The sequence below is a fragment of the Protopterus annectens genome, chromosome 11.part0, assembly GCF_019279795.1.
Source record: "Protopterus annectens isolate FY-2018-M chromosome 11.part0, PAN1.0, whole genome shotgun sequence".
Classification (NCBI taxonomy): domain Eukaryota; kingdom Metazoa; phylum Chordata; order Ceratodontiformes; family Protopteridae; genus Protopterus; species Protopterus annectens.
In genome coordinates, this window is record NC_056745.1 from 294039272 (window position 1) to 294053435 (window position 14164).

A 14164-nucleotide genomic window follows, 5' to 3' on the forward strand; every position below is an offset into this window, starting at 1 on the left:
CAGAGCAAGAAATCTGGGCAAAACCATGGGGGGGGGGGGGGTGGCAAAGGTCCAAAAATTGGGACAATTTTTAAACAATGCTCTTAGAAACAAAGTTGTAACAGGTTTTCCTTTTTCCATTAGCATGAAGAGAAAGCATATGACGATACGACAGGGTGCCTAGAGAGGAGTTGTGGTATTGTATGAGGAAGTCGGGAGTGACAGAGAAGTATGTAAGAGTGGTACAGAATATGTACAAGGGTAGTATGACAGCGGTGAGATCTGCAGTGGGAGTGACAGTTTCGTTTAAGGTTGAGGTGGGAGTGCATCAAGGATCAGCTCTGAGCCCTTTCTTATTTGCAGTGGTGATGGACAGGTTGACAGACGAGATCAGACATGAGTCCCCATGGACTATGATGTTTGCAGATGACATTGTGATATGCAGTGAGAGTAGGGAACAGGTTGAGGAGACCCTAGAGAGGTGGAGAAATGCTCTAGAGAGGAGAGGAATGAAGGTCAGCAGGACTAAGACAGAATATATGTGTGTGAATGAGAGGGAGGATAGAGGAATGGTGAGGATGCAGGAAGGAGAGCTGGCGAAGGTAGATAAGTTTAAATACTTGGGATCAACAGTTCAGAGTAATGGCGAGTGTGGAAGAGAGGTGAAGAAGAGAATACAGGCAGGGTGGAGAAGAGTGTCAGGAGTGGTTTGTGACAGACGAGTACCAGTAAGAGTGAAAGGGAAGGTCTATGAGAGGGTAGTGAGACCAGCTATAATATATGAGTTGGAGACAGTGGCACTGACAAAAAGGCAGGAGTCACAGCTGGATGTGGCAGAGTTAAAGATGTTAAGATTTGCACTGGGTGTGACGAGGGTGGACAAGATTAGGAATAAGTATATTAGAGGGTCACCCTAGGTTGGAAGGTTTGGAGACAAAGCCAGAGAGGCACGATTACGTTGGTTTGGACATGTACTGAGGAGGGATGCTGAGTATATTGGGAAAAAGATGCTAAGGATGAAGCTACCAGGTAACAGGAAAAGAGGAAGGCCTAAGATAAGGTGTATGGGTGTGGTGAGAGAGGACATGTAGGTGGTTGGTGTGACAGAGTAAGATGCAGAGGACAGGAAGAAATGGAAACAGATGATCCGCTGTGGCGACCCCTAACAGGAACAGCTGAAAGAAGAAGACTAGGATGAATGAACTGAAACACATTTCATTTTTTCTGACTTCTATCTTCAATCATTTTCCAGAAAACCAAAAATTTGGGAGAACTGATAAATACGAGGCAAAAATTTGGGCAGTCTGCTAATATCTGGATAGTTGAGAGGTATGTGAGAAATAATCAGGGACATTTTTTTAAAAATATTAATACTATTAACTTGGGACTTTGACAAGACAAGAGAACGTGAATTAATATACATTTTTTGTATTGTCATTATTTTTAACTGTAAACCACCACCTTTTCTACAAAAGGCACCAATTTTAGGAGGGATTAAGAGGGACAGAACTAAAACTGGAGTTAAAATCATGGACAGCTGAGACGTATGCAATGCATTAGAACAACACTTAACAAAGCATCCCTGATTTTTGGGCTTTTGTGCCTCCCATCTCCCGTATTATTTTTGGCTTTATCCAGAATTCTTGAGCAAGGAAGTTAAATGGTGATAACTGCAGCACATTCCAATCCTTTTCAGGTCTGACAAAAACTAGCTGTTCAGGACACATATAATGCTACTTTGCTGTTACTAGTGACTTTCCCCTGCCTGCAGTACATTACAGCAGCCATGTCTCTGATTTATAGCAGCTTTCTACAATCTCACAGTATCAGGTATACCCTGTGCTGCAATGTAGTAATCAAAGAAGTATTAAATATCTATCAAAACACCACATGATAGTCTGGCAGTTGGTTCAGAGGGTTAAGGTTGTGATCTGCAGTTCCTGTGGTACAGGGTATGATCCGCTCAGCCCTCATTTGTCTACTGTGTGACCTTGAGCACTAACTATGAAGACAACTACTTTAATGTACCAAACTAGTAACATACGTCATTACATTCAAGACTGTCCTTAAATGAAATGGAGCACAAGACAAAGGATTTGATAGCATTTACATACTGCTATGCACCAGTCACCCCTGGGATTCTGGGTACTGACTAAGGCTCTTGTCACCCCTATAGTGCCTTTTTTATGCAGTGTTCCAAAGACCAAAATTCCACCATAACAGCTACAAACAAATACAATCTGCGGGTCATGCTGCTCAATGCTAAAAGTCTAAATCTCAAGATGCACTCGCTGAAAGCTCTCCTCAAAATGGAGAATATCGACATCTGTGCTGTAACGGAGACCTGGTTAAGAGGCAGAAAGCACCCCTGCACTCCCAGGCTACAACTCATTCCATACCTTTCAGCCCCAGAATACGTCTGGAAGCTCCAAAGAAGATGGTGTCTCCATATTCTTAAATGATACACACTCCTCTAGACTGGTAGCCCAGCATAATGCATCCAAGATACTTCAGGTAAAACTAACATTGAATAAGATGGCGATACAAGTCATAGCCTGCTACAGAACTCCAAACATGTCCCTAGACTCTCACTCCAAGTTCCTAAGCACCCTGGAATCTATCAAGGTCCAACCCAATACTCTCATAATGGATGACTTCAACTACCCTTTCATCAACTAGGAAAACTATTCAAGTACCAATGTACAGGCCCAGAATTTATCAGTTCCAATGCCCTGGACCAGCTCATTCTGATCCCCATTAGAGGAAGCAACATCCTTGACCTAGTTATCACCAACATGGGAGACCACTGTTCCATACCTATAGTCAATTCCTCCCTGGTTAAATCCGACGGCAAACTGATCACCATGGAAATCTCCATCTCACCTACACCCCCCCATTAAGGTGACCACCCTAAAATACTTTTCTAACTAAAGCCGACTTTGCGCTCCTAAAAACAAGAGGTGGCTAACTTCTTGGCACCAATGCTAATGGAAAATAGCTGCATGACTGCTGAATCATACACCAATGAACTGTATGAGCATGTACACAAATGCATGGACCTTGCCATACCAAATAGAACTAAGTCGCTATCCTCCAAAAAAAAGGAAGCCAATCTGGTGGTTCCCAGTCATCAAACTCTACAACAAAAGGAAGAAACTGTTGCAGAAAAAATTAAGTCACAAGACTGGAAAACCTCCCTTATCAGTCTCAACAAAAAAGCTGAGATCCCTCATCAAATCTTCTAAAGCCAGCTATGAAGTCAGAATTGCGATTGACACCAAAAACAGAGCCTTCTATAGCTATATCAAAAACCTCAAGGGCAATACCCAGATTTGCTGTGAGTTATTGGACATTATACAACGACCCCTTGGTCAGCGTGCACATTGTAAATCAAGAGTTATAGTAATGGAAAAAGGTCCGGTTGCCCGGATTTTTTCCATTACTATAACTTTTTTTTACAGCAACGGAGAATGCAAGATCTTCGTTGCTTCACACTGTCTCGCTATGTTAAACGAGTTTAACATAGCGAGACAGCTTTAAAAAAAGCAACAGAGATTCTCAGTTGCTTTTTAGCTGTCTCGCTATGTTAAACTCCTTTAACATAGCGAGACAGTTTGTAAAAAGCAACGGAGAACTTGCTTTCTCCGTTGCTTTTGCCCACAGCTCTAATATACTGCGTAGGCATATGCATGCGCAGTACATCAGAACTGGCAGAATACCAGACAGCTGCGGAAGGGCAGCAAGGAGGCATTATACAATGCCATTATTTAAGAAAAGTAATTATTTTTTCTTAAATAATGTCATTATAATAGCAATAACCATTCTGGGTGTAATGCTGGATTTACCCACGGTTGGCTTTAGCACTCGGGCTTCGCCCTCGTGACCAAACCACACCAACCGTGGGTAAATCCAGCATTACCCACACCCAGGCGTGGGTTATTGCTATAATGGCACCTCCTATACTGAGCCAACATACTGGCTGACAGATTCAGTGCCAACTTCACCCCTCTCCCCCCAAGGGCCCTGTCACAATACCAGAAGAAAGTCTGGTACCCACCATTTCTGTAGCACACGTAAAAGCTGCATTGTCCAAAGCCAAGAATACAGCACCCATGTGACCTGATAATACCCCTGGCTGCATCCTACATGAGCTACAAAACGAACTGGCGCCACATCTGTGTTCTCTTGCTCAGTCACAGCCTTACCTCAGGCTATGTCCCTAACGAATGACACACTGCTACAGTCATCCCATTCCATAAAGGGAGAGCAACTACAGACCCTGGAAACTACCACCCCCTTAGCCTGACAAGTCTGGTTTGCAAAGCTATGGAGTGCATCATCATGGATCTGCTTAACAAAGATATAGGCAATCTCCAAACTCCTGACCCCACACACTTTGGCTTTACCAAGGGGAGATCCTGCCTGCTGAACCTGGTTGACTTTGAGGCAGTTGCCAAGGCTGTGGATGAAGGTAAGGCAGTGCATACAGCCTACCTCGACTTGGCCAAGGCCTCTGATACTATTCCCCACTCTGGTATCATTGATAAACTCACCAAACTAGGCATCAATCCTTTCATCACTAGGTGGGTTGCAAATTGTCTCACAGACAGGACCCGCAGAGTGAAAGTTGCAGATTCCAAGTCAGACTGTCGGACAGTCATGAGTGGAGTCCCACAGGGTTCGAGACTGGGCCCTCTCCTTTTTGGCATCTACCTCTCAGAAGTCCAGGCCAACACAGAAGGATTCTGGCTTACCAAATTTGCTGATGACTGCAAGCTAGGAGTCATTATCAACTCCCCAAGTGATGCACACATCTTACAAAAAGGCCTCTCTGAGACTAATGACTGGTGTTGGAACCATGGCCTGAAGCTTAATCCCAAAAAATGCATTATCAGCCCCTTTGGAAAAAAACTCAGTTCTCACGAATTACCACATTGATGGGAGCCCACAGAACCGTGAAGTAGCCATAAGAGACCTGGGCCCCCAGGTCAACAGCAACCTCACCTTCGACCACCACATGCCACTGTGGTCAGAAAGTCCTTCTACTTGGCATATCTTAACCAAAGGTTTCGCATCCAGGAAGAAAAAGGTCATCAACCCTCTCTACTCATCCCTCATTAGGCTATTCATCGAACACCCAATTTGGCATGTACCTGGCCAGACACCTACAACAGCTGGAGAGGCCACAAAAGTACCTCACAAAAAGGATCCTAGGCCTTAAACACATGTTCTACATGGACAAACTCAAGAAACTTCAGCTGTTCTCCATCTGTTATCATCTACTTAGAGGTGATCTCTGCTTGACTTACAAAGCCATGTCCGACCCAGCCCTAATTGAAATGCTACACCTAAAGAAATCCCAATCCCCCCGCCCCACATGCTCCAGAGATTATAACCTCATTACCACAATTAACAGAACATGCTGGAGGGACAGGCTGATCCCCCAAAGACTGCCCTTACTCTGGAATAAGCTTCCTATTCATGTCAAGCAGAGCACCTCACTGGTCCTCTTCAAGAGAAATCTTGACGAGTGGATCTGTAACAGAAAGTTTACCCCAGGGATCACTCCAGTTGCCCAACTGGATAGGGAACGTGTGGCAGGGTGCCCCGGCAATTTTTTTGGGCTAGGCTTGTAAAGGCTCCAGGGCCATTAGCCTAGTACACACCTATGAACCTTTAAACACACCCTAAATGGACAAGAATGCAGTCTAATTGTGGAGAAAGTATCGGAAATAAACTGGGAGTCAAGAAGCTCCCAGAAGTCATGGAATTACGGATGATCTTGAGGTGTGTTGTAGTGCTCTTTTCCAATATTTGACCCAGTATGGCCCCCACAAAAAGCAAGAGTAAGGGAAGAATGTGAGTTCAAGACTTAAATGTTCAAAGCAAACAAAAAAGCAGTCCCCAGTACCCCAAGCATACAAGTGCTTCTTCAAATACATACATCATATCGGAGATTACAGTGTGCCCTCATAACCCTTAAACAAGGTAAGTCACTTTCTGTACTATGTTAGATTAAGAGAAAAGTGAAAGAACAAAAAAAATTGCTGCACTCATAAGTAAACAAATAGTGCCTCCTCACTCCTGCTCCTAAAAGGAAGCCACCTTTTGAATACCCCTCTAATATCAGACTGGGACAAAAGTGACAGAACAAACATAATACATTTCAGCTTGCAGCAGTCAGACATATGTAGAGCACGCCTCCTCACCCCTAACCCCCACCCAAACAATAACCACCTTTCTACAGGTCTAAAGTTTGACTGTGAAGAAAGTGAAAAAAAAAATAATGATCATTGTAATGTATCCAACCTGTTGTTACTAGACAGTACACTACTACTAGACAAGCTAGAGAGAGAGACCTTCTGTGCACATCTTTTAGGTAAGAGTTTGAGGAAAGTTAAAAATAAATAATGACCACACTTTCAGAGCAGATATTAAGGATGGAACCCAGTAGTAAGTAAGCCAGTGTCAAAATCACCTTATTGAGCCAGGGATCTGTAGGCTGCCAGACTTCCTGAAGGTCTCAGTGTCTAGATGGTTTCAACAAGGCAACTCATGCCTATGCATCCTCGAGGATTTCTTTGAGAAGGTGACCAAGGCAATGGAGGGCAATAACAGTGCATAATGCCTAGCTTGTCATAGCTAAGGCATTTGATGCAATACTCCACTCAGACGTTGTAAACAATGTCATGTACATAAGCATAAATCCCTATATTACAAGCTGGATAGGCAGCTGTCTCTCAGATAGCAACCAGGGAGTTAGGATAGGGGAGACTACCTCCATAAAGAGGCCAGTCACTACTGGAGTACCTCAAAGCTCTGCCCTGGGTCTGCTCCTTTTTGTTATCTACATTTCAGACGTTAAGGCCAATGTCAAGTCATAGAATCACACAAAGATGCTAACACGGACAAATGACTGATGCTAAAGCCATGGCTTATGAATCAATGCCAAGAAATGCATAATAGTACTCTTTGAGAAGTTAGCCACCCTAAGAAATTACCCCATCAATAACAAAGCCCTAAGAGTAGAACCAGTAGTCGGGGATTTGTTGGTGTATGCATGTAAGCTGTAACCTGGCTTTCAACCAACATGTTTCTAAGGCAGTAATAAAATAATTCATTGTTGATCAACTTGTACGCAAAGGCACTGCTTACTATCTGCCATTTGGGGCCATTTTAAGCCTAGTCATTTTTCCAAAGGTGAAACTCAGACCCTTTTTTTTTATTATTTTATTTAACATTTGTTAACTGGGAAAGTCCAACTTGGAACAAAGCCAATTTTCAGCGGAGGCCCGGGGAGAAAGGCTCCTTTATCTTGTGTCTGTGAGGTAAACACATTAACCATTATCAAAATCTATGTCAGTGGACATCATCGTTATACTGTATTCAGCCTTTATCAGGCCCTTCATTGAGTACAATGGCCCCTTCAATGTGTACCAAACCAAAACAGGAAGACAGACTGATAAAAAAAAAAAAAAAAAGGCCACAGAAATTCCGACAAATCCAGCTCAGCAACTTCAATATGTACCTGAGCAGGCGCATGCAACAAATGTAATGTCCACAGAGGTTCCTCACAAAAAGAATACAGGGCATAAACAGCATGCCTTATGCAGATCACCTTAAAGCCCTATCTGCATACTAATTTTTTGCAAAATGTTGAGGGACACTGTATTTCTGGCATACAAGGTGCATATCTGCAAAACAAATAGCATAAGAATTACTCAGTCTGGGGATTTAAACATTGCTTGTGACATATGTGTCCCAGAGCATTCACCTTGTCCTGAACAGGCTACCTATCCATGTGAAGCAGAGCTCTTCCCTGACCCTATTCAAGAGAAACCTGGACCAGTGAATGAGAAACTGGAAATGCACCCTTGGTCTGGCACTTATGTCTCTAATCGTACCCTAGCACATGTACACCGTATTTATATATATCCCATAAAATCATTATCTAAAGCACATGTACACTGTATTTATATATATCCCATAAAATCATTATCTAAAGCACATGTACACTGTATTTATATATATCCCATAAAATCATTATCTAAAGCACATGTACTCTGTATTTATATATATCCCATAAAATCATTATCTAAAGCACATGTACACTGTATTTATATATATCCCATAAAATCATTATCTAAGGCACATAAACTTGAAGGATAACATTTGGGATGCTTGATTAGGCTTATAAGGGCCCAGTGATCATTAGCCAAGTATACATCTATGACGTTATGGTTGAAAGATTAATAGTTTTACAGGAGGTTAATGATCATAGGGCTTTTACAAGCCTAGCCATGTATAAAAAAAAGAAAAAAAGTACCCCAGTTGACCATAGTTAGACGGTCATTGTTAACAGAGCGATTCTATGATCAGCACAGAATATCCCTGTCCATGAGGGACACAAGTGCCACAAACTAGGTGAATTACAGTCATCCATCCAATTATCAAGGTTGTGCTTAAACAGGGTCATTGAGCAGCTCTGCTTCAAGTGAAGTGGGAGCTTATTCCAGAGGAGTAGCAATCTCTGGGAGATATATCTATTTTGTTAATGTCGCAGGCTAGGTTGAAATCCCTGGAGTGAGTGACTCTTGTCCCATTTGATTTGCAGATGTGCAGCATTTCCATTAGGGTAGAATCAGAGACTGCTCTATAGACAAGGCACAGGTTGCCTCTCAGCAGCCTGTATGATACAGAGTACAGTGACAGGGTTTCAGTCTTTTCACGCAAGTAATAATTTAGAGCCCTGGATTCTCTTGGTTAGAAACCTCTGTGGTCTCTCCAGTTGCTGCAGGTGTCTGATAAGATACATACAGAAGGGAGCACTGTACTCAATTAGTGGTCTGATAAGGGTAGAGTACAGTGGAATTATAACCTCCTCAGTTTTGGATGTGATACCCCCTTGCCACTAAGGAAACATGGTGATCGAAGTTTAGATTGCTGTCCACCTGTGTTCCCAAGTCTCGCACCACTAAGTTTGAGCTTAGAAGGGTGCTATCTATATCATAATTAGCAGGGCTACTTCTCGTCAAGGGAATAATGAGGCTTTTTTTTTTTTTTGCATTTAGTTTTAGTCCGTGACTTACTGGCACCATTCAGTTGTCTGCATCAGCCCTTTCTGTAATATGTTTACATCCTTGGGGGGCTCAATGATTGCACCCAGTTTGCAGTCATCTGCAAGTATACATCTATGACGTTATGGTTGAAAGATTAATAGTTTTACAGGAGGTTAATGATCATAGGGCTTTTACAAGCCTAGCCATGTATAAAATAAAGAAAAAAAGTACCCCAGTTGACCATAGTTAGACGGTCATTGTTAACAAAGCGATTCTATGATCAGCACAGAATATCCCTGTCCATGAGGGACACAAGTGCCACAAACTAGGTGAATTACAGTCATCCATCCAATTATCAAGGTTGTGCTTAAACAGGGTCATTGAGCAGCTCTGCTTCAAGTGAAGTGGGAGCTTATTCCAGAGGAGTAGCAATCTCTGGGAGATATATCTATTTTGTTAATGTCGCAGGCTAGGTTGAAATCCCTGGAGTGAGTGACTCTTGTCCCATTTGATTTGCAGATGTGCAGCATTTCCATTAGGGTAGAGTCAGAGACTGCTCTATAGACAAGGCACAGGTTGCCTCTCAGCAGCCTGTATGATACAGAGTACAGTGACAGGGTTTCAGTCTTTTCACGCAAGTAATAATTTAGAGCCCTGGATTCTCTTGGTTAGAAACCTCTGTGGTCTCTCCAGTTGCTGCAGGTGTCTGATAAGATACATACAGAAGGGAGCACTGTACTCAATTAGTGGTCTGATAAGGGTAGAGTACAGTGGAATTATAACCTCCTTAGTTTTGGATGTGATACCCCCCTTGCCACTAAGGAAACATGGTGATCGAAGTTTAGATTGCTGTCCACCTGTGTTCCCAAGTCTCGCACCACTAAGTTTGAGCTTAGAAGGGTGCTATCTATATCATAATTAGCAGGGCTACTTCTCTGCCGAAGGGAATAATGAGGCTTTTTTTTTTTTTTGCATTTAGTTTTAGTCCGTGACTTACTGGCACCATTCAGTTGTCTGCATCAGCCCTTTCTGTAATATGTTTACATCCTTGGGGGGCTCAATGATTGCACCCAGTTTGCAGTCATCTGCAAACCTGATATGCCACATGCCATCTACTTTTGCCTGGTCCTCAGAGAAATAGATTCCAAACAGTAGACAGCCCAGCACAGTGGTACCTCAATGGTGACTGGTCTACTGGTGGAGGTGGACTCTTCAACTTTGAGAGTGTGCATTCTGAGTGATCCAGTTAGGCACCCATCTAGTGATATATGGGTTAATCCCCAGATGGGAGAGTTTCTCAATGATCCCTGAGTGGGGGATTGTGTCAAAAGCCTTGGCTAAATCAAGATAGGCAGTATGTACTGCTTTGTCCTCATCCAGGGCTTTGGTGACATTCTCAAAGAAGTCCAACAGCTTTAATAAACAAGATCTACCCTTGATGAAACCAAACAGGGTTGGGTCAAGAGTTTGAAGGTCACCTATGTCCTTGTTGATAAGGTCTCTAGCTTTTTTCTCCAAATCTTTTGGGTTTCTAATACCATGATAGGAACGTACCTCATTCCTAAGTCAAAATACTATTAAAGTTCTTGTTTCAATCCTTGATATCAGCCAAAAGTGCTCTTCACAGCACCCGCAATGTGCCTAGTAATGACTCCTTCTGCAGTTTGTATGGGATTACATGGATTGGTAACATATCTAAATATGACTGTCGATTCTTTTTTATAAGACCCATTGCTCCTACTACTATTGGAACTGTCTGGGTATCTTTCTTCCAAATTGCACTTGTTTCTGCCTGCAGATCTTGGTATTTTATGACTTTGTGTCTCTTTGTATGCAAGACACTGTAGTCACAGAGTGTGATGATTTCCATGATTAATGCTACTTTTGTCTTCTTTTCTTTGACCACTATATCCAGTTTTCGAGCATCTAACTTTTGAACTGTTGGTAATAGGCGATCACATGTGATATAAACCTCATAATTTTCTATGATGCCTTGTGGTTCATGTTTCCATTGTTTTCCAGCCACTTCAATACCATAATGTTTGCACAATCCCCAGTGCAACAGTCTCGCCACATTATTACGCCTTACAGTAAACAGTCCTTCTGCCACTAGTGTGTCGCAACCAGCAACTAGGTGTACAAATGTTTCCATTCAGTTTTACAAAACCTATATTTGTCTGTTTCTCCTACATGTTTAATGGACTTTGTAAACCATCGTGTATGTAGCCCACTATCTTGGGCCGCCAATATTAACCTTTCATCTCTTGGTTTGAATTCTCCTCTCCTTAACCATTCCTGTGTTCATTCCTGATCAACATGAGGTTCTTCCAGAAGTTTTCTATATTTGCAACTATATTTATGCTTTTTCCACATTTCTTGCCTTCTTATCTGGTTCTTCACCTTATATTCTTTCTTTTGTTTTTATTTTTTTTTTTTGGCACATTCAGTTGCTGACTGATTTTTTTTCTACTTCTGGTTTGATTTCCATTCCTGCTTGTCATAAATATGCCTCTGCTAAATTAAGCAGAGAAGTCATCTTAGATTTATTCTCCTCAAGTTTCAAAACTTTCATTACATTTGGGTCTTGTGAGGTCAGCAGATAAGTGTGGAGTCCCAAAACGGGGAATATATAATCTTGATATACACTGATTTTTATAGATCATTTGGTGAGCATGGATGTCAACGCTGTTCTCAGGATTAATTTAAGTCTTCTAAAGTATTCCTTACTGAGTTTTATTCACATTTGTTCATGTTTTATTGCTGATCCTTCATCAATTCCCAAGTATTTATACACTTGCTCAAGTTCTTTTATATCACATTCTTGTCCCAAACTGATGTTTTCCTGGTGCTGCAGTTTTCCTGCTTTAAATATTGCTTTTGCACATTTATCAAGACCAAATGACATTCTAATATCATCTCAAAAAGTTTTTACAAACTGCAGCTCTGGTTTCAGTTCCTCATCTGATGAGCTATATAGTTTTAAATCATCGACAAAGAGAAGATGAGAAGTGTTTAGACTTTGTTGTTTTCTACGACCCTAATTGTAGCCATGGCCTAAGCTGTTAAGTAGACAGCTTAATGGGTTAATGGCAAAGCAGAATAGCAACGGTGACAGAGAGTCACCCTGGAATATCCCCCTTTGAATTTTTATCCCTGAGATAATAATCTGTCCTTTATCATGGCTTAATTGCAAAGTGGTCAGCCAGTGTTTCATGGTTACTGTAATGTAGTCAATCAGTGAAGGGTGTATCATATACATTTTTAAGCACTCTTTTATCCATGAATGTGGGATACTATCAAATGCTTTTTTTGTAGTAAATCTATGCCATACTTAGAATCTTCCCCTTTTTACAGTTCTTCACTATAACTTTATTTAACAGATGATCCTTTGTTCCATATGACTTTCTTTTATTGCCCTTTTGTTCTACTGCCATAATTGAGTTTTCTTCTAAATGACTATAAACTCTGTCAGAATCAGTTCCCATGTATAGTTTATATGTCGTTGGAAGGGAAGTTATTGGTCTACAATTTTCAGGGTAGCTTTCAGGTTCACTCTTAAGTAGGTGCACCGTTTTTCCTGTTGTTAGCCAAGCTGGTGTCTGTTCAGGGTGCGCATATAAACAGTTCTTAGTCATGGCTAAATTCTTGTGCATAGATGTTGATACTTTTAGCCAAAGGTTAGGTGCTGCCTCTGGGCCTGGGGTTTTCCAATTAGAGGCTTTCCTTAACTTTGTTTCAGTCTCTGTTACTACATCCCATTTCATATCCTGTACCTTTAAACTTATTATTCTTTTACTTTTTCTATCCATTTACTATCTTTGTTATGTTCTACAGGATCTTCGTAGATACTTCCCCAAAATGTATCTATTTCTTCTTTTTTGATAGTCTCAATTCCTTTTACCTTATTTCCCAATTCTCTATAAAACTTTTTTGGGTCATCAATAAATTGCTTATTTTGTACTTTTCCCTTATATTTGTCTGTGCATCTTCTAAGTTTTTCCACCTGTGCTGAAATTTTTAGTTTGTTATTTGAGACAGTGCATGATATATCCTGGTCTGTTCTAATACTGTGCATTGCTTTAATCACATCTATCTTTCTTAGTATTTTTTTGATCTGTTCCCTCTTCTATACTCTTCTAATAGTGACACTACTTGTCTTAATTGCTTTACAGTTTTTTTCTATTAAATACTTCTATGATGTTATTCAATTTCTCCCTTTCCTTTCCCTGTGTTCTTGTGGTAGAACTGTATCAGTTATTAATTTAGCAGCACACTAGTATATCCTGTTTACTTCTGTTATATCACATGGATCTCTATGGAGAGTCCAAATTACTGCAATCATTTGTTTTATCAGACTTCTGACTTTTTGAGTTTTATTGACCTTCTTGCAGTCTGTTTCTCTCATTGATCTTACTATATCTATCCATGTCCATTAAATCAAGCAACTCTTCTCTTAGCTCATTTTCTTACAAACTAAGGGGCACATCCTCTGTTTTCTGTTTCCTGCTGGCATTCTATAGAAAGTTCTATAGCATCTTCCTGTGGCACCTTCTCTTCAATTTCACCCTGTGCCATCTGTTGCTCTGTCATATGGGAACTAACTGGTCTATCATTCCTCAACATTGACTGCATCAGAGTTTCCACGGTTTTCTGTTCCTTTCCTTGCTGTCGAGCTTCAAGCTCAAGGTCCATGATGATTCTTTTTCCATAGCCTTGCAGGTAAGGCTGATTAGGCTTATGGGTCAATAGTTCCCTGGGTTGGTTGATGGACCCCCATTGCTGTTCTCCACTCTGCCGGAGAAAAGCCAGTGCTCAGGCTATGGTTAAAAAAAAGAGTGCCAAGTGGTTCTGCTAGGTCTTGTTTTAGACTGTTTGGTAAACAACCTGGGATGTTACCTGGTCCCATAGATGCCATGTTTTTGGCCTTGGAGAGAGCTTGTATGACTTGTTCTTTGAAGATATTTGGTAGAGGACTGCTGTCAGGAATGCTTTGGGGTATGGCTGGTGGAGATGGGGGGAGGGGGAGAGTTATTGCCAAATCAGTCAGGTAGCAGGTTGGTAATTTTCTCAGGTTCAATGTGAGTGCTACCATCCACTATAAGTTCTGTAAACAGATGGTCATTCTC

At 41.4% G+C, this 14164-nt stretch overlaps 1 protein-coding gene across 1 annotated transcript in view; it reads right to left on the reverse strand.

The window, feature by feature from the left end:
• The window catches only part of CMAS (cytidine monophosphate N-acetylneuraminic acid synthetase), a 433399-nt gene that overhangs the window by 405482 nt on the left and 13753 nt on the right, over positions 1 to 14164 (reverse strand). The gene's annotated exons all lie outside the window — the stretch shown is intronic.